Source organism: Megascapheus bottae, unplaced genomic scaffold (assembly GCF_031878675.1).
Source record: "Megascapheus bottae isolate mThoBot1 unplaced genomic scaffold, mThoBot2.hap1 HAP1_SCAFFOLD_37, whole genome shotgun sequence".
NCBI lineage: Eukaryota > Metazoa > Chordata > Mammalia > Rodentia > Geomyidae > Megascapheus > Megascapheus bottae.
The window spans coordinates 4,766,946-4,789,154 of record NW_028327804.1 but is presented as its reverse complement, the minus strand read 5'-3'; positions in this window follow the sequence as shown (position 1 = coordinate 4,789,154).

Sequence of the window (22,209 nt, the reverse complement as noted above, 5' to 3'; positions counted from 1 at the left end):
CTTCTGCAGGGTTGACACCGCTTCACAAACCCAACAGAATGAGGTTCACATTACAGATGTCAGAGACAGTGCAGATTGCCAATGGGCGCAGGGGTCACTGTCACCCCCAGATGCTGGCTGCATGCTGGGATGCCCGCAGAGATGGTTTCAAGTTCAGATAATGAGGATGTTGCAGGGTGTAACCATTCTTTTCAGATGGCTCTCTACCTCTCTTGAGCTTCATCTCTATCTTTGGGTTTTTCTTGGCAGTTAACTGGAAATGAGAGTTTCATGGACTTTCCTTTCTGGACTGGCTTCAAACAGAAGCTATGCACAGTTTTCAAACCATATCCTACTGAAGAAGGGAAGCTTGATCTGGTGCTTAACTGGGTTGCACTTTGGCTCCGTTTGCTATGCCTCACGGGAGGGGGCTCATCATTTGTAGACTAAGATCTCATGACCTTCAAAGCCAAATGCGACCTGAAAGTTCAGGGTCCCAGCCTATGTGTTGGGCCTGGGTGAATACATTCTCTGTTATGCTGAGTCATCAACCCATGTTTTAAGCTGGAAGTAGCCAGTGCCACATTTGATAAGAACATCTGCCAGAGATTGTCACCTCATGAAAGCAGATTCTAAATTTGTATTCCATTTCCTGTGGTGGAGAAATCCCCTCTAAGTTAGACAGGCTAACATCCACCTGCAGGTCACACTCCTAATGCATCCTTGAGTGTCCTCATTGTATTGGGATCTAAGTTTGTAGGGAATGCTGGTTTAGTCCATGAATTAGCTGGACAAGTGATGACAAACGTGTTGTGGATTAATATGAGAACAATTTAAGAAGCCCTGGAGGAGCATCAACCTGACCCTCTGTGGTGCTATAAATCTGATAGGATGTTCCAGACTGAGAAACAATCACATGGCTTTGTGTTTGGCATCCAGACAAGTGCACGTCTTAGCTGTCAGCCAATACAGAGGAGGACATGAATAAGTGGGTGGAAAGCATCTGTCAGACCCCTGTCTGGGGGCAGGTGGAGAGAACATAGGAAGGTAGATACCATGGCTGTTGTGGGGCCAAAAAAAGGGTAAAAGAGGCAAAGGAACCAGGTACTGGTAGCTCAAGACTGTCATCCTATCTACCCAGAAGTTTGAGATCTGAGGATCACAATTCAAAGCCAGCCCAGGACAGAAACTCCATGAGACTCTTATCTGCAATAAACTACTGAATGCAAGAAGCTCAAGCTCATTGACAGCATCCAGGCCTAGCGTTCAAAACCCAGGACCGGCTGAAAAAAGTATCAAAGGACAAGAAGCTGGCCAAAAGTTAGAGGGACTCTATCTTGACAAACAATACAATGGTAAGTTGCACTCAGAAGACTTGCACAAAATCTGGAAATGCCTGAGACCTATCTATGTATGTTTCCTGTTTGTCTAAATACATATGTTTATGCATTTATATATTAGTATAGAGAGACAGATCAATACATATGACTATACGTATATACATAGCCAGACACTTATGGGTGGGTAGTATACTGTGTGAGAGTTTGTGTTTGTGTTTTGTGGATGGCTATCTCTGTTTAATAAAGATAGGAAATATGTCAATATCTTTAAAAAACTTGATAAAATTTAGAGAGACATAAGCTCTTGAGGGAATCTGAAATGACAAGATTATTCACAGGCACGTTTATCCTTATGGATTCCTCAGCAAGTTTTAATTTTTTCATTATTTACTTTCTTTTTTTGAACCAGTGCTAAGGATTTCTCTCAGGGACCAGGTGCAGCCAATTACTAATTTTCTCATGGCTGGTACAAGAGGAACTGAGCCACAGTTCCACTTTTGCCTTATTTATTCGTGCTTAACTGAAGATAAAGATTTCTATCAGTGACTTTCTTTCAGGGGCTGGATTCTAACGAGGATCCAGACACCTCAGCCTTCTCTATAGCTACAATTAACAATATGAGAACCCAGCACTGGGTTCCAATGCACAGGGCAAGAAATTGAGTGAACCTCTCAACTCCAATTAGCTATAATAAGCTAGAAGTGAAAGACCAATACCTTTGAGGAAAAGATGCTGAGAGTTAACACACAGGCCCTATGAGTAAGCCCTAAACACTGTACACATGTGTGCATGCACACATTGGCAGATACAGCACACACATGCACACACACAATATCTCAGGCAATATTGTATTTTGAATTAATATCCAAAGATTGGACAACAGGATGGCAAGTAATAAAATCTGTTTTTCTTGTCTACATTGAGGGAAAGGGATAAGTCACAAGATGCAGAAGCGAAGAATTCAGAGGCAAATGCTGTGAGTGAATAACTTGTAAAAAGCACATTTCTTTTCTTTTCTTTTCTTTTGTTTTTCTGCCATTCCTGGGGCTTGAGCTCAGGGCCTGAGCACTGCTCTTGGCTTTTCCCAAGTCTAGCCCTCTGCCACTTGAGCCACATTGCCATATGGATTTTTATATCTGTGTGATATTAAGGACTCAACCCTAGATCTTCATGGATTCTAGGCAAGCACTCTACCACTGGGCCAAATTCTAAACCCCGATAAAGTATTTATAAATAGTCATCATCATCATATCAAAATATCCTTTCTCCTACAAAGAATGAACACTCATCTATGTCTGTAAGACTTTTTTTATGTCACCAATGCTTCTGTGATTTTCCCACTTGCATTTTTACAGATGACAGCACAGATATTCATCAGGAAGAAAAATAGATTAGGATAGAGAAACCTAACAACGTCCTACTAGATTGAAGTGAAAAATATGTGCAAGATGGCTGGGTGTTTCATCTATTTGTAGAGTGCTTGGCTACCACACAAAAAGACTCCGGGTTGATTCTGCAGTACCATATACATAGAAAACGCTGGAAGTGGTGCTGTGGCTTGGTGGGACAGCTATAGCCTAAAGAAAGCCTAAGAACAATGGTCAGGGTCTGAGGTCAAGTCCCAGGACGAGCAAAAAAAAAGTGCAAGTGGCAAAATGCAAGCTGAGAAGGCACTGTGAAGCAAAATGTCTTGTGAAGGGTAAGGGGAATAGTGACAGTTAAGTTTGGATCTTACCTAAGAAAGACTCCTTGAGCCTGAAATCAGGCTAACACTTATGCCTAGTTAATGACTTGGGATTTGAACAAAAAGGTGTGCTGTTTACTACATCCATATGTAAGGTGGGAAGGGAGATTCAGCCTCCAGTATGTCTTTGGGGAGGTCTTCTGTGAGCAAGGAGCTTTGGTCATTGGGCCTTGAAAGGTGACCCTATCTCCCTCACAATGGAACAGAATATGGAACCCTGGTAACCAAGCCACTGTATGTGACAACCAGCTCAAGCCAGCTCTCTTGGCCTGTGGCTCAGGAACCAGAAAGATGTTGCTGTGCTGTTGCCAAAGGTCAGAAGGCTCACATCTCAGGCATGAGAGATATGGATCTCTCACTTGAAGAAGTAGATGCTGGATCAGTGCCAAGCCAAAATTCCAGTATATCAGGCATTTCTCTAGGAAGAAAGCCAGGAAAATCCAGGGCAACTCAGATGAGGTATATTGAGAGGAAACCTATTTGAACCCATCATCCTGCCCACACACTACAACCTTCTTGTGTGCTTTCAAGTGAGTATACTGAGATTAGAGTGTGTCATTTTCAATCTACTCTATTCCAATTCCTCAGTGTGAAGTGTGGTCCCATTCCTACGTTTGAAATATCCACTGTTTTGCCAATATAGTGTGATGGTAAGTCAGCTCAGACTCTGAATGAGCCTTGTAACCTATGGATCCTGGAGGAAGGCCTGTTGGAGATGCTGCTGACAAAGCTGATCCCTGCCTACCAGAAAGGTGATCTCTTTTATGTGGGAAACTTCCTGCACAATTTCAAATAGTGGAGGACAATGTAGTAGTTGCTGGAAATTCTCTTGAAAAAGTGAGTGTTCCCCCTCCAAACCCAGGTTTGCTCACCCCTCCTGGCCAAGTCTTGGAATACTTGGCTCCTCTCTGAGCCTGTTTGGTTCACTGCAGTGTTCACAGGGGAGCTAAGCATGATACAAGTGCACAAACTACTTTATTATGACTGGGACACCATGCCATTTCATTTCCCTCACAAGCTACTGGAGTCTCAACAGTGTGCTTACTGAGAAGTTGGATTTCAGGCATGAGTAAGTGGCTCCCAACTGCAGCCCTCACCTAGGTGACATCCTAGGAAATCCCATTTCCCAGTAAGAAATGAGGTGTCAGTACTAATGGCGGAGGCCTGTGAAATACTGGAGTCAGAGGAAAAGCTGGGGGCTGAATCACTTTTGAGCCATCAGGGAGGGATTGTGATAGCTTTGCCTGTTAGAACCTGAAAGCATTTACATTTTGGTGTGTGGTCCAGTGCTGCCACTTGAACCTGAACCCAGGTCTAAATGCCATCCCTTTGGTGTTCAAAAATTAGCACTGTACCATTTGAGTCATAGGTCAAGTTCTGGCTTTTTGCTGCCTAATTGAAGACAATTGCCTTTAGAATTTTACTGACTAGACTGGCTTTCCACTGTGATCTTCAGATCTCAGCCTGCTGGGTGGATAAGATTAGAGGAATGAGCATTTAGTTCTTTATTTAGAGCATTCACTTATTGATTTAGTTAGAGCATTTACTTAGTTAATTTAAGGTGCGTTTACTTTGGACTGATGCATAGAGGCCTCTCTCAGAAGCTTCTGGAAGTGGGGTGTAAAAGTCATCCTGTTCTCGAGTGTCTCTTACCCCCCTCCCAGCACATAAGTGCACATCTCTGCAGGGCAGTCACAGCATTAGAGTCCTGCAAGAAAGGGACTTTGGTAGAAGGCTCAGGATGGAGAGAGATGGCTCTCACTTTCCTTGTACCGAATGTGCCCACAGCATCATGTGTTCCATCTAAAGGATGTGAATGGACTTCTACCCCAGTGATTTCTACGAGTTCAAGAACTGCCACACCCTGACACAACTCAAGCTCTGTATGAGGCTCCACAAGCCGGCTTTGGCCCTGCTCTTCTAAACACATAGTTTTTGACCAGCTGGAGCAATGTGCGACCAGTAAGACCAAGAAAAAGTAGAAGTCCTGGTGTGGGTGCCTCTGAGCCTGTGAGTAGGAAGCCCATGTGGTCTAGATATTGGTTGGCCCTTACTTCTACAGAGCTTGGCAAAATGCCCTTTATGGGTGGTGTCAGCCAGGTAATGTCTGTCCTCTGAAAGGACTTGGGAATAAGCACTCATTAGAAGGACCCTACACCTCCTCAGTGTTCAGTCCAAACTCCAGTTCTACAGGTTCCTCCATTAGATCCTCATGGAAGTTGAGTGACACTTCAACTTGCAGAGTCCACTCTGTCCACTCTGTACCTATTTCCATTCTTAGGTTTGGGTCATCGTGGAAGAGCTTATCCTGAACTCCGGATGAAAAACCCACCAATGGAGCTGGTGACTGATGGAGACTGAGAATCATCACTGCACTCCAGAAAGCATGGGCCTTCTGTAGAAATTACCAAACAGGTTTAGAGTCCTGTGGATATAACTTTTGCTCTGAACCCCATGTGTGACACAGTTGAACCTGCAGATACTATGGAGGAAGAAAAAGAGCAGCCAAATTTCCTTCCGTTTCCTTTCACACTCCACCCAGAGTCAGTCCATCTGAGTCAGAGTAACACTCCACTTATTGTGCAAGCTGAAGGGGCTCACGCTTGGCTCATGGAAAATGTCCCCATGGGAAGCAGAAAGTGTACTCTCAATACTGGATTCATTGGAGGAAAATGAATCCATCCTCACAGAATATCCAGACCCATCCATCTCACTAAAAGAGACTCAATCTCCATTCGACAAACCACAATCCATCCCCCTCTTAACTCAGGAAGGACATTCTGTTTCTCATGAGGAAGGAGACCCTTCTGAGGACTCTGAAGTAGAATTACTGTCTGAAGGCAACTTGGAGGCCAGTCTGGATTTAGAGCTTCCCTGTCCCCTTCCTAAAAAGACATCTCTTTATCTTGCTCTCATGATTCTTGTCAAGTATTCATTGTATTTAGTTTGCTGACTATTAAACTCTCATTGTTAATATTATGGTGTGCAGTTCTTCAGTCCTTATTATACTGTGTTTTATTTTCCACTTAGAATGTGAGACCTCAGACACCTAGGTCCTCGGTGGGCCAAAAACCAGACAGGTCTGGTCCCATAGAAGACAACCTTCCTGGATATACAGGGAACTATGAAATGCATGGAATTACCAGGAATCCAGGCCAGGCCTCCATGGAAAGACAAGTCAGCTACCAAAGCTTAAGGACAGAGCAGATGCCTGGAAATGTGTTTTGTCAATCGGGAGAAGTGCCAGAGTAACTGTAATATTATGTGGGACTCTGTTCTGTGAGTTCAAGTCTGCTTATATATCCATTGTGCTTTGTACAAATATTTAAGAAAATTAAAACTCCACAATAGCATGAAAAATCTACTTTGGCTTTGAATGTGGCCTAGTTGTAGAGTGCTCGCCTAGTATACAAGAAGACCTTGATTCAATTCCTCGGCACTGCATACACAGAAAAAGCAGATGGGGCACTGTGGCTCAGGTGTCTGAGTGCCATCCTTGAACAAATGTGGCCAAGGACAGTTCCTGGTCCCTCAGTTCAAGCCCCAGGACTAGCCAAACAAGAAATCATACCATTTTCCACACATTTGGAAATAAATCTGTTTTATCTAACCCTACTTCTTTTTTGCCACTCCAGGGTGTGTGCCACCAACCCAAACTACTGGCCCCCAACCTTACTATTTTTAATCATTTAATTTTTTTACATAATCATATTTCATGCTGTCTGTATTAATACCATAAACAGTATGCTTAGTGTAATAATGTTAAAGGTAAAACATAAGAAATTAATAACTAAAATTCCTTTTTTATTAGTTTTATAGCATTACTACAATTTTATGAGAAAAATTACCTAGAATGTTTATTTTAGAGTTCAAGTAATCCATTTTGATAAATATATCAACCTACATCATTTATTTGAACACATTTTAAACTATTTTTTTCAGGAATGAAAATACATATATATTTGTTGTACAGTGTTTACAAGAAATGTACTCATTACATATGTAACAGCAATCTCTTTGTATATCACCTTGACAACAGATTTTTTGAAAAGTACAATAAGTTTTAATGTCTACTTTGGGCAGAATTTTTTTTTGCCAGTACTGTGCTTAGACTCAGGACCTGAGCACGATCCTTGTTTTTGATTTTGTTTATTCTTAAGGCGCAAGTTCTATCACATGTGCCACAGCACCACTTTTATCTCTTTTTATCTATGTTGTGCTGAGGAATTGAACTTGGGTCTTCATTCATACTCGGCAAGAACTCTTCCACTAGGCTTAACTTATGGCCCCAGAGGGAAGGAAGTTTCCCATAAAATATGAAGGAAATATGTACACTAAGGAAAAGCCATCAAAAATAGAAGAAAAATTATATACTTAGATAATGACATGCCAGTATTATGGCAGATCTCTGTAATTCTAGCGTCAAGAGTGGCCTATTTGGACCAGGAGTTGGCTGGCTGAAGTAAAGTGCTATCCTTGAGCAAGCCCTAGGACAGTGCTCTGCCCATGACTTGAAGCCATAGGACATGCAAAAAATAATAATTTAATGCCCGTGACTGGTGGCTCACCCTGGTAATCCTAGCTACCCTGGAGGATCGAGGTTCAAAGACGGCCCAGGCATAAAAATCTGTAAGAATCTTATTTCCAAATAATCCAGAAAATTCAAAAGGACAATGTGCCTCAAGTGGTAGAGCTCTTGCTTTGAGCTGAAGGGCTTAAGGTAAACATCCAGGCACAGAGTTCAAGCCCCATGAGTGAAAAGAAGAAAACAAAAAAGAAAGCCCTTATCTAAGGCTGGAGTGCACAGTAGTGGTAGTTTGCTTGCCTAGTATGCACAAAGCTCTGTGTTCAATTACTCTGTACCACTTACACCAAAAAAATAAAAAGCTGGAAATGATCTCAGAAGGTAGGGTTCTGAGGATCACAGTTCAAAGCCAGGCCAGACACTAAAGTCCATGAAACTGTTACTTCCACTTAAGCACCAGAAAACCAGAAGTGACACTGTGGCTCAAGGTGTTTATGGTTGTAGCCTTGAGCTGAAGAGCCCAGGGACACTGCCCAGGTGCACAATTAAAGTCTTACAACCGGGAGAGAGAGAGAGAGAGAGAGAGAGAGAGAGAGAGAGAGAGAGAGAGAGAGAGAGAGAGAGAGAGAGAGACAGAGACAGAGACAGAGACAGAGAGACAGAGAAAGAGAGAGAGACAGACAGACAGGCAGACAGACAGAGACAGACAGAGACAGAGAGACAGAGACAGAGACATCAAACAGTCAGGCACTGCTGGCTGAAGCGTGTAATTCTAGCTACTATGGAGGCTGAGATTGGAGGATCTTAGTTCAAAGCCCAAAGCCTGCCTGGACACATATGTTTGTGAGACTTACATCACCAATTAACTACCAGAAACCAAAAATGGAGCTGTAGAGGAAGAGCGCTAGCCTTGAGCTGAAGAGCTCAGGGACAGTGTCCAGGCTCAAAGTCCAAGCACTATGACGAATCAATAATAAAAAAAAGAAGATAGCTAATAGTAATGATGAATAATTTTGTGCTGGGAGTTTGGCCTAGTGGTAGAGTGCTTGCCTAGCATGCACGAAGACCTGGGTTCAATTCCTCAATACCACATACATAGAAAAATGCTGGAAGTGGTGCTGAGGCTGAAGTGGTAGAGCCCTAGCCTTGAGAAAATATAAGGACAGTGCTCAGTCCCTGAGTTCAAGCCCAGGACTGGCCAAATCAAAAGTAGTAGAGCACTGGCATTGAACTGAAGATCTGAGGAACAGCCCAGGCATAGAGTTCAAGCATCGCAAACAAAAACAACAAAATCTATGAAATGGCAGTGGTGGTTTTAAGCTAAGCAAAAATAGAGTAGAAACTGGTAAAATACATATTTGTGTGTAAGCAAAATAGCCAGACTTATGCATTAGAACAGGATAGCAACTTGAAAAAAAATTTTGTTTTCCATCTCACTAGGTCCTGTCTCTTAATTTATTCAAATAAGTAAAATGCTGGGTTTTATAATCATTGCTCTGAATATTAGAATATCATAATATCTCTCATTAACCAACAAAGACCAGGAACTGGGGCTTCGTTCAAATGGCAGAGTATCAGGCAAGAGAAGAAAAAATTGAAGTAAGAACTTGAAGTTCTTGATCCAGAACCTGCATAGTAACCGAGAAGCAGCCTGGTGATGGTACCTCACACCTATAATCTTAGCTACTCAGGAGGCTAAGATCTGAGAATCAAAGTTTAATGCCAGCCAAAGTACCCAGTTAACTGCCAGAAAAACCAGAAGTGGCACTGTGGCTCACAGATTAAAGCACTAGCCTTGAGCTGAAGAGCTCAGGGACAGTGCCCAGGCCCAGAGTTCAAGCTCCACAATTGACAAAAATCAAACAAGCAAACAAAACTCACAAAGAAGCCTGCAGACCACAGTGGTTCTGCTGAGTCTCTTCTCTATGGGGATCAGGAAACATTTCACTTTTTCTGTCTCTTCCCATCTCAACATTCATACTAAAATAAGACTGTGTTGAAAGTTTCAATTTATAAAAATGTTTTTCATGAAGCACCCTGAAATATTCATCGCTTATATCTCAATTGAAGATAGTTGATTTGGGGCTGCATTGGTAGAGTGCTAGCCTTGAGCAGAAAAGGTCAGGGATAGAGCTGAAGCACTCAGTTGAAGACCCAGTGCCAACACACAAAAGAAATTATGCACTTTATACATATTTTCTAATTTCTCTAATGAATTTTTCAGTCTGTATAAATATACTGTACATTCCTTGTTACTTAAGTAAGATTGCTCTTTTTTTTCTTTTTGCCAGTCCTAGGGCTTGGACTCAGGGCCTAGACATTTTCATTGGACTCGCTTGCCCAAGGTGAGTGCTCTGCCTCACCGGTACCGGTGCGGTACCGGTGAATAGAACCTAGGTCTTCATATATTCTAGGTGAGCACTCTACCATTAGGCTACATTCCCAGGCAGTGAGATTCCTCTTACAGTCCTTGTATGTTCACAGAGTTTGATCTCACACACTGTAGGGCCCTGGTTGGCTTTGACCTGTGATCCTAAGCCCTGAGCCTCCTAAGCAGCTGAAATTAAGTTGTGAGCCAGCATGATGGCTTCCATTCTTTTTTCTACAAAAATATATGTAGTTATCTAAAATATATCTATAGCTGAAAAAAATGAATCTCTCCCAAACAAATCTTCAAAGAAACAACCATCCTATTAAAAGGTGGGCTAAAGACTTAAAAGAGTATTCTCTGAAGAAAAAATTAAAATGGGCTTTAGACACATGAAGAAATGCTCCATATCTCTAGCAATAAGGGAAATGAAAATCAAAACAACTTTGAGATTCCACCTGACTCCAGTCAGAATGGCCATTATCAAAAAATCTAATAAGAGATACTGCTGGGGAAGTGACGAGGGGGGATCACACCTACACTGTTGGTGTGAGTGTAAACTCGTTCAACCACTAGGGAAAGCAGTGTGGTGGTTCCTCAAAAGACTGAACATAGAGCTCCCCTATGATCCAGCAAATCCACTACTTGGCATCTACCCAATTGTCCAGAAAAAAGGACATACTAAAGCCACTAGCACAATGATGCTCATTGCAGCACTATTTACCATAGCAAAGATATGAAACCAACCCAGATGCCACTCAGTAGATGACTGAATCAAGAAGATGTGGTACTTATACACAATGGAATGCTATGCTGCCATCAGAAGGAATGACATCGCCCCATTTGTAAGGAAATGGAAAGACTAGGAAAAATTCATATTAACTGAAGCAAGCCAGACCCAAAGAAACATAAGCTCAATGGTTTCCCTCATTTGTAATAATTAATTCACATCTAGGACTCTCCTAGCAGAGGATTACAATAACTCAAAAACCTAGGTATATAAGGTCATATAGGATGAGACTAAGTGTAAGGTTCTCTAGGATATGGGAACAAGAGCTATATCTTGTGTCATCGTTGCTCTTAATCTTGTGTGATTTTTGTCCTTAATCTACTATGTTATTTCTCATCTCTTATTTTGCCCTTTGGTTAATGTCAGATTGTTACTGTATCTGATTTTTCCCTGGCATATTGTATATATGTTTATTTGTTTATGTCAAATAGGAAAAGGAAGTGGGGAAACAAGATGATTGGGAAGGGAAGGGGAGAGGGAACTGGGGACAAAAACATGTGGAGTGGAATAAATGTGTGAGAAGTAATGCAGTCCACTACCTGTAAATGTAATCGTAACCCTTCTATACATTACCTTGAAAATAAAAAAGAGACTGTAAAAATATCTGTAGAAAATGCGGCTGGATGATGGAAACAACCAGATGCCCTACTACAAAAAATGTGATACACGCGCACACACACACACACACACACACACACACACACACACACACACACAATGGAATGATACATAGCCAACCGACAAGATAAAATAATGGCATTCTCGGGGAAGTGGATGAAAAGGAAAAAAATCATATTAAGTGAAGTAAGCCAAACTCAAAGGAACATAGGCCCAAGAGTATCCCTATTTGTCAAATTCAGTAGAAACCTTGGGCTCTGCTACCAGAGATTTACAATAGAACAAAATCTAGAGACATCGTGACAAATAGTATGACACTAAATGTAAGGACCTCCAAGATAAAGAAACAAAACTCATATAATGAGTGATTGTTGTCCTTAATGAACTATGTGATCTCTTATCTCTTTTGCTATCCCTTGGTTATATCATATTGTTACAATATTTCACCTTGTTTTCTGATATATTTCATATGTGCCTAATGTTATTTGAAATTGGATAGGAAAGGGGGGAAATGAACATGAGTGGGGGTAGGGGAAGGGAAATGGGGACCATATCATTACATGGGGTATCAAAGTTTGAGAAGTAATGCACCTTCTATCTGGTGAATATAATGTAACCCTTCTATAAATTACAATAAAAATAAATACATAAAAAGAAGATCTGCACAGAAAAAAATAATAATGTCATTTTTGGGGTAGTGGATGAAATTAGAGTGAATCCTGTTGAGTGAGATAAGTCAAGACCAAGGAACAAAAGGTACATGGTATCCTTAATATATGGATATTAGTTTCAAACAGTAGTAGAGCGATGATTGAATAGTTGATACCCAAAGTTCTGGAAATAATTTTGGAATATAAACATAACTACATAGACATAAAAATCTAGGATAGGCTCTACACTCTACAGATATGTGTTTTATTATAGATTAATCTGTATCTATGACATACAAAGACTCAGCTTAATTTTTACTATATTCTAAAATTTATGTGCCAGTGATTGTATAGCGATTCCCTTCTTGAATACTTGTTGGTTAAACATGACATTTGAAATATTTCGTAAAATTCAATGTTAATAAATTTTTTTAAAAAAGAGGCTAGAGGTAAATACCACTAATGTATTGCTCTAAGTGGTACAGAAATTTTCTTAATGAATCAAGGGGTTTTATTATATCTTTATGCAATTATTTTAGTTCAGAGTGTTCTACACTCAATGATACTTCTGGAAAGATGATATAGCTGACTGTGTAGATGGTATGAAGACATACTGGCCTAAACGTAGAATAAAGCATTGGTAAGTGGCTGTTAGCTGTCCAGATTCTACTGGAACTTGCACTAGAATTAACTCCAAATGGATCAAAGACCTGGAGGTAAAAGCTGACACACTGAAAAGTTTACAGGAAGGAATAGGAGATACACTAGGCCTCCTTGGCACAGGTCGAAACTTTCTTAATAAGGACCAAGAATCACAACAAATCAGAGAAAGGCTGGATAAGTGGGACTGCATTAAACTGCAGAGCTTTTGTATGGCAACGGATATAGCTAGTAAACTAATCAGGAAGCCTACAGAGTGGGAGAAGATCTTCACCAACCAAACAATGGACAAAGGCCTCATATCTAAAATATATCAACAACTGAAAAAATTGAATCACTCCAAAACTAACCTCCAAAGTAACACCCATCCCATTAAAAATGGGCCAAAGACTTAAAGAGAGTCTTCTCTGAAGAAGAAGCAAAAATGGCCTATAGACACATGAAGAAATGCTCCACATCTCTGGTCATAAAAGAAATGCAAATCAAAACAACTCTAAGATTCCACCGGAGTCCACTTAGAATGGCCAGGATCAGGAAAACGAATGACAACAGATGCTGGAGGGGATGTGGCCAGGAGGGATCACTACTACACTGTTGGTGGGAGTGCAAACTCGTTCAACCACTATGGAAAGCAGTGTGGCAGTGCCTCAAAAAGCTAAACATAGAACTCCCCTATGACCCAGCAATTCCACCACTTGGCATTTACCCAACAATCAGGAAACAAGGGCATACTAAACCCACTAGCACAACAATGTTCACTGCAGCACTATTCACCATCGCAAACATATGGAACCAACCCAGATGTCCCTCAGTTGATGACTGGATAACAAGTTGTGGTATTTGTACACAACGGAATTCTATGCTGCTGTCAGAAAGAATGACATCGCCCCATTTGTTAGGAAATGGAAAGAATAGAACAAATCATATTAAGTGAAGTAAGCCAGACTCAAAGGAACTTAGGCTCAGTGGTTTCCCTCATTCGTCATAATCAGTAGAAACCTTGGGCTCTACTAGCAGAGATTTGCCATAGAGCAAAAGGCCATATATAAGGCCATATAATGTGAAGCTAATTGAAAGGACCTCCAGGGTATTGAAACAAAAGCCACATAATGAATGATTGTTGTCCTTAATGTACTATGTTGTCTCTCATCTCCTTTGCTGTCCCTTGGTTATCCCATATTGGTATAGTATCTCACTTTGTTATCTGATATATTGAATTTATTTGTATTTGGATATTTGAAATTTGATAGGGACGGGGGGAAAACCAAGACGGGTGGGGGTGTGGGGTTGGAGGGAAATGGGTACCAAGACATGTGAAAGGTTATCAATGTATGTGAATTAATGCACCTTCTATCTGGCAACTATCATGCAACCCTTTTACTAATTACAATAAAAAATGAAAAAAAAAAGAAAGTCGTAGTGTGTGGGGAGGATGATGGGGTCAAACACATTTCTTCCTAGAAGTATACCTCATCTGCTTGCCCTGGATTTTGCTGACCTTCTTCTTAGAGAAAGGCCTGTTATACTGGATTTGTGGCTTGGCAATGATCTAGCATGTACATCTTCGAGTAAGACATCCACAACTTCCATGCCTGAGACTCGAGTTTCCTGACCTTTGGCAACAGCACAGGAACATCTTTCTTCCTCCTGAGCCACAGGCCAAGTGAGCTGGCTTGAGTTGGTTGTTAGTTACAGTGGCTTGGTTACCAGGGTTCCATATTCTGTTCCATTGTCAGGGAGGCAGGGTCACCTTTCAGGGCACAATGACCAAAATCCTTGCTCACAGAAGACCTCACCAAAGACATAGTGGAGGCTGAATCTCTCCTCCAATCTCACAATATACATGTGGATGTAGTAAACAGCACACCTTATTTGTCCAATTCCAAGGTCTTCCACTAGGCCCAACTACCAGTCTGGTCTGAGGCTCAAGGAGCCTTTCTTAGGTAAGATCCAAACTTAAGGGTCAATATTTCCCTCATCCTTTACAAAACATTTGTTTCACAGTGCCTTCTCTGCCTGCATTTTGTTCCTTGTCGATATCTTTTTGTTTTTCCTAGTCTTGGGACTTGACCTCAGAGTGTGAACATTGTTCTTGGGCTTTCTTTAGGCTTTAGCTGTCCCACCGAGCCACAGCACCACTTGCAGCGTTTTCTATGTATGTGGTAATGAGGAATCAAACCTGAGTCTTTTTGCGTGGTAGCCAAGGACTCTACCACTTGGTAAAACACACAGGACATCTTGCACATATTTTTGACGTCAATCTACTAGGATATTATTAGGTTTCTGTATCCTAATCAATTTTTTCCTGATGATTAGCTTTGCTGTCATGTGTAAAAAATGCAAGAGGGGAAAACACAGAAGAATTAGTGAAATTTAAAAAAAAGCATTACACACATAGATAAGTGTTCATTCTTTGTAGGAGAAGGATATTTTGATATGATGATGATGACTTATAGTGACTTGCCAGGGTTGAGAGTTTGGCATAGTGGTAGAGTGCTTGTCTAGCATCCATGAAGATCTGTGTTTGATTGCTCAGTATCACATAGATAGAAAATCTAGATGTGGCACTGTGGCTCAAGTGGCAGAGGGCTAGACTTGAGAAAACCCGAGGACAGTGCTCAGGCCCTGAATTCAAGCCCCAAGACTGGCAGAAAGATAAAAGGAAATAAAAAGTTTTTTACGAGCTAATTCACTCACAGCATTTGCTTCTGAAATCTTCGCTTCTGCATCTTGTGAAATACCCCTTTCCCTCAACATAGACAAGAAAAACAGATCCATCCCATGGTCCACTGTGAGGCCACTGGTTGGGCTAAGAGCTAGTCGTGCAGCAACACATAAGTTTTATTCTAATACTTTCCAAACTTTGTACTCAAATATGCTACCTACTTACCAACTTAGGTCAGTTATCCTTATGCTATACCTTTTCTTCAACACTACATTATTCTTACACTCCTACGTTAATCCACTTGTACCTCCCCTGACCTCTCTCATTCTTTTTTTCTATCTCTGGACCTCTGCTCATCTTTCAACCCTTATACTGCACGGATCTACAATTGATGGCTGTTGAGCAATATTGTATATGTCGGTGGTTAATTATTCTCTAGCCTCAGAGGGACTTGAAGACAATAGAGATTGGATTGAGGGGCTTATTGTTTTGGGTATAAATCGCTTATCAGTGGTTGTATTAGACTGGTCCGTAAGTGCATAAAAAGAAAGACTGATAATACCAATCAAAACTTGTGAACATCTAGTGTCTGCCAGCTACAGAGGTCTAGGTTGGTTATATCTGAAAAACTATAATCGTATTTAGTAGTAATCTTGCTCCCATTTTCAAATGGGCAGAACAAGAAAGTCAAGAAAAATGTCAAATCAAGAAACAACATCCCCCACCCAATGTAAACAGACAATGGAACACTCACTGGCAAACCTAGAGGAGAGACTTCCAAGTGCTACACAAATGCAATTGATAAACATCATTAATGGAAAATGTGAAAATATAAAGAAAGAGATAATGGAGGAAGCCATAGCTGAACAAGAGGAAAGCATAAACAAGGTGATAAGTGAAAAAGAAGAAGCCATAAAGGAGGCCATAATAAAGGCTTTTCAAAGAAAGATGGATGAATTCATAGAATCCACAAATAAAAACGTGACCAAACTCCAGCAAATGTCCAAAGAAAATAAAGCTACTGAGCTAACCACACAAAAGGAAATCAAGGAGATAAAGAAATCCATACATGATCTAAAACAAGAGATGAAAGGCATCAAAAGTGAGCAATTAGAAGCAAGGGCGATGAAAAATAAAGTAGATAGCTTTGACAGCAGGTTAGACAATGCAGAGGAAAGAATTTCCGGGGCTGAAGATAATTTAGGTATTATAGAGAAAGAACAGAAAATGAGTCAATCCAAATCTAGGAACTATGAGAGAGCGCTTCAGGAGGTCCAAGATACAATTAAGAAGCCTAATTTAAGGCTAGTTGGTATTGAGGAGGGCGTGGAGAAAGAGGTCAATGGTATTGGAAATACACTTCAGGGAATCATCTCAGAGATTTTCCCAAATATCCAGAAGGGCAAGCCCATCCAGATATGAGAAGCTTTTAGAACCCCAAACAGACCTGACCGGAAAAGAACATCCCACCGCCATATTGTGATCCGAACTGGATCAATAGAAACGAAAGAAAAGATCCTAAAGGCAGCCAGGGAAAAGGGATCAGTAACCTATAAAGGCAAACCAATCAGAATAACCCCAGATTTCTCAGCAGAGACCATGCAAGCACGAAGTGACTGGAAGCATATATGTCATTCCCTTAAATCAAATAACTACCACCAAGAATACTGTAGCCAGCTAAGCTCTCATTCATAACTGAGGGAACAATAAAAACATTCCATTCCCGGGAAAAGCTGCAACAATATGTCGAAACAAAACCAACACTACAGAGAATTATCAAAGATGCTCTATACATAGAAAACCAAAATAAATGCAACATAGGGAAAGAAATGGCACCTAAACAGCATACCATCTAAGGACCACAAGAACTGTCAAGACACAGGTCGAAATAAAAGCTTTTAAAAATGGTAGGAACTAATAAATATCTCCGAATGCTAACTCTCAATATCAATGGACTTAACTCTCCAATTAAACGGCATAGGCTGTCTACTTGGACCAAAAAGCAAGAGCCATCGTTCTGCTGTCTTCAAGAGACACATCTTACCCAAAAACAATCATCTTTTGAAAGTGAGAGGTTGGAATAAACTCTATCAAGCTAACTGCCCCCATGAACGGGCTGGAGTTGCCATCCCCATATCAGATACAATAGACTTCAAACTAAAATTAGTAAGAAAAGACAAAGAAGGTTAATACATACTACTGAAGGGATCTTTCCTCCAGGAAGACATAACGATCATAAATATTTACACAGCCAATCCCGGAGCTCCAAACTTCATCAAGCAAACTTTCCTTACACTGAAACCATACATAGATCGAAATACAGTGATTGTTGGTGAGTTTTACACACCACTCTCACCTATGGACAGATCAACAAGGCAAAAACTCAACAGAGAAACCTTAGAACTGAACAACTATATAGACCAACTAGATCTAACAGACATCTGCAGAATATTCCACCCAGTAACAACACAATATATGTTTTTCTCAGCAGCACATGGAACATTTTCCAAAATAGACCACATCTTAGGCCATAAAACAAACATGGACAGATTCAGAAACACTGAAATTATTCCATGCACACTCTCAGACCATAAAGGCATCAAATTGGAGCTGAACACACATCTCCACCAACGAAAACCCTGTAACTCATGGAGACTGAACAACACATTGTTGAATCAAAAACAATGGGTAATCGAAGAGATCAGAACAGATATCCAACTGTTTATGAAATTTAACAATAAGGAGCACACAAATATCAACTCCTTAGGGACACAACAAAGGCAGTACTCAGAGGAAAATTTATAGCGCTGAGTGCCTACAACAGCAAGTTGGAAAAATGGCAAACCAACTACTTAATGTCTCACCTTAACCTCCTGGAAAAAGAGCAACAAACCAACCCTAAACCCATTAGGAGAAAGCAAATTATTAAAACCAAAGCAGAATTAAATGATTTGGAATAAAAAAAATATAGAAAGAATCAACAAAACAAGGAGTTGGTTCTTTGAAAGAATTAACAAAATTGACAAGCCCTTAGCAAATCTTACCAAAAAAAGAAGAGAGCATATCGAAATAAACAAAATCGCAGATGAAAATGGTAATATCACGACAGAAATTACCAAGATCCAGAATGTCATGAGGGAATACTTCTCAAACCTTTACGCCAACAAATTTGAGAATCTAGAAGAAATGGATGAATTCCTAGACAATATTAACATACCCACACTGAACCAAGAAGAGCTAACCCAACTCAACAGGCCTATTTCAAGCTCTGAAATAGAAATGGAAATTAGACAACTTCCACTTAAAAAGAGCCCAGGGCCAGATGGATTCACAGCTGAATTCTATAAGGTCTTCAAAGCAGAGCTCACGCCAATACTCCTCAAGCTCTTCAACGAAATTGAAAATGAAGGGTCTTTATCAAACTCATTCTGTGAAGCCAGTATATCCCTCATCCCCAAACCAGACAGAGATTCATCAAAGAAAGAGAACTATAGACCCATTACTTTGATGAACATCGATGCAAAACTTCTCAACAAAATACTGGCCAACCGTCTACAACAACTCATCAAAAAATTATACACTATGATCAAACTGGATTCATCACAGGGAGGCAAAGCTGGTTCATATACACAAATCAACTAATATACTTCAACACATCAACAGGAGCAGGGACAAAAATCACATGATTGTCTCAATAGATGCGGAAAAGGCATTTCTCAAGATCCAAAACCCCTTTATGTTAAAAGATGTGGAGAAACTAGGAATCCATGGAACATTTCTCAATGTAATAAAGGCTGTGTATGAGAAACCCACTGCTAGTATTATACTTAATGGTGAAAATCTAAAGCCATTCAATCTAAAATCAGAAACTAGACAAGGATGCCCACTCTCTCCACTCCTTTTTAACATAGTACTAGAATTGCTAGGCAGTGCAATAAGGCAAGAAGCAAGCATAAAGGGGATCCAAGTAGGGAAAGAGGAAATAAAACTATCCCTCTTTGCAGATGACATGATTCTGTATTTAAAGAATCCTATAGACTCTACTACCAAGCTCCTTGAGCTGATTCAAAGCTTTGGAAGAGTAGCAGGCCATAAAATCAACCCTCCCAAATCAACTGCCTTCCTTTACGCCCACAGTGAGAGGAACGAGGCAATAATCAGGAAAGAAACTCCTTTCACAATAGCCTCAAAGAAAATAAAGTACCTAGGAATTAGCTTAATTAAGAATGTAAAGGACCGTTTAGATGAAAACTTTAAAACCCTAAAAAAGGAAATTAAAGCAGAACTAAGGAAATGGAAAAACCTCCCATGCTCCTGGATTGGAAGAATCAACATTGTGAAAATGACAATCTTGCCAAGGGCTATCTACAAATTCAATGCAATACCCATCAACATCCCAATGTCATTCTTCAAAGAAATAGAAGAGGCAATTCAAAATTTCATATGGCATAATAAAAGACCCGTATAGCAAAAACACTTCTTAGCAGAAAGAACAGCGCTGGAGGAATTTCAATTCCAAACTTTAGACTCTATTACAGAGCTATAATTCTCAAAACAACTTGGTACTGGCACAAGAACAGGCCTGAAGCCCAATGGAAAAGAACTGCGGACCCAGATATTAAACCACAGAACTATGGCCACCTAATCTTTGACAAGGGAGCCAAAAAAATAGAATGGAAGAAAGATAGCCTCTTCAACAAGTTGTGATGGCAGAACTCCTTAAGCACCTGCAGAAAACTAAAGTTGGAATCTTCTTTGTCACCTTGCACTAGAATTAACTCCAAATGGATCAAAGACCTGGAGGTAAAAGCTGACACACTGAAAAGTTTACAGGAAAGAACAGGAGATACAGTAGGCCTCCTTGGCACAGGTCGAAACTTTCTTAATAATGACCAAGAATCACAACTAATCAGAGAAAGGCTGGAAAAGTGGGACTGCATTAAACTGCAGAGCTTTTGTATGGCAACGGATATAGCTAGTAAACTAATCAGGAAGCCTACAGAGTGGGAGAAGCTCTTCACCAACCAAACAACGGTCAAAGGCCTCATATCTACAATATATCAACAACTGAAAAAATTGAATCACTGCAAAACTAACCTCCAAAGGAACACCCATTCCATTAAAAATGGGCCAAAGACTTAAAGAGAGTCTTCTCTGAAGAAGAAACAAAAATGGCCTATAGACACATGAATAAATGCTCCACATCTCTGGTCATAAAAGAAATGCAAATCAAAACAACTCTAAGATTCCACCTCAGTCCAGTTAGAATGGCCAGGATCAGGAAAACGAATGACAACAGATGCTGTAGGGGATGTGGCCAGGAGGGATCACTACTACACTGTTGGTGGGAGTGCAAACTCCTTCAACCACTATTGAAAGCAGTGTGGTAGTGCCTCAAAAGGCTAAACATAGAACTCCCCTATGACCCAGCAATTCCACTACTTGGCATTTACCCAACCATCCAGAAACAAGGACATACTAAACCCACTAGCACAACAATGTTCATTGCAGCACTATTCACCATAGCAAAGATATGGAACCAACCGAGATGTCCCTCAGTTGATGAGTGGATCAACAAGTTGTGGTATTTGTACACAATGGAATTCTATGCTGTTGTCAGAAAGAATGACATTGCCCCATTTGTTAGGAAATGGAAAGACTTAGAACAAATCCTATTAAGTGAAGTAAGCCAGACTCAAAGAACTTAGGCTCAGTGGTTTCCCTCATTCGTCATAATCAGTAGAAACCTTGGGCTCTACTAGCAGAGATTTGCAATAGAGCAAAAGGCCATATATAAGGCCATATAATGTGAAGCTCATTGAAAGGACCTCCAGGATATTGAAATAAAAGCCACATAATGAATGATTGTTGTCCTTAATGTACTATGTTGTCTCTCATCTCCTTTGCTGTCCCTTTGTTATCCCATATTTTTATAGTATCTCACTTTGTTATCTGATATATTGAATTTATTTGTATTTGGATATTTGAAATTTGATAGGGAAGGAGGGAAAACCAAGACGGGTGGGGGGTGTGGGGTTGGAGGGAAATGGGTACCAAGACATGTGAAAGGGTATCAATGTATGTGAATTAATGCACCTTCTATCTGGCAAATATCATCTAACCCTTTTACTAATTACAATAAAAAAATTTTATAAAAAGAAAGTTGTAGTGTGTGGGGAGGATGATGGGGTCAAATACATTTCTTCTTAGAAATATACCTCATCTGGTTGTCCTGGATTTTCCTGGCCTTCTTCTTAGAGAAAGGCCTGTTGTACTGGATTTGTGGCTTCTCAATGATCTAGCATGTACATCTTCGAGTAAGACATGCGCAACTTCCATGCTTGATACTCGAGTTTCCTGACCTTTGGCAACAGCACAGGAACATCTTCCTTCCTCCTGAGCCACAGGCCAAGTGAGCTGGCTTGAGTTGGTTGTTAGTTACAGTGGCTTGGTTACCAGGGTTCCATATTCTGTTCCATTGTGAGGGAGGCAGGGTCACCTTTCAGGGTCCAATGACCAAAGATCCTTGCTCACAGAAGACCTCACCAAAGACATAGTGGAGGCTGAATCTCTCCTCCAATCTCACAATATACATGTGGATGTAGTAAACAGCACACCTTATTTGTCCAATCTCAATGTCTTCCACTAGGCCCAACGACCAGTCTGTTCTCAGGCTCAAGGAGCCTTACTTCGGTAAGATCCAAACTTAAGGGTCAATATTGCCCTCATCCTTTACAAAATATTTGTTTCACAGTGCCTTATCTGCCTGCAATTTGCCCCTTGTCGAAATTTTTTGGTTTTGCTAGTCTTGGGACTTGACCTCAGAGTGTGAACATTATTCTTGGGCTTTCTTTAGGCTTTAGCTGTCCC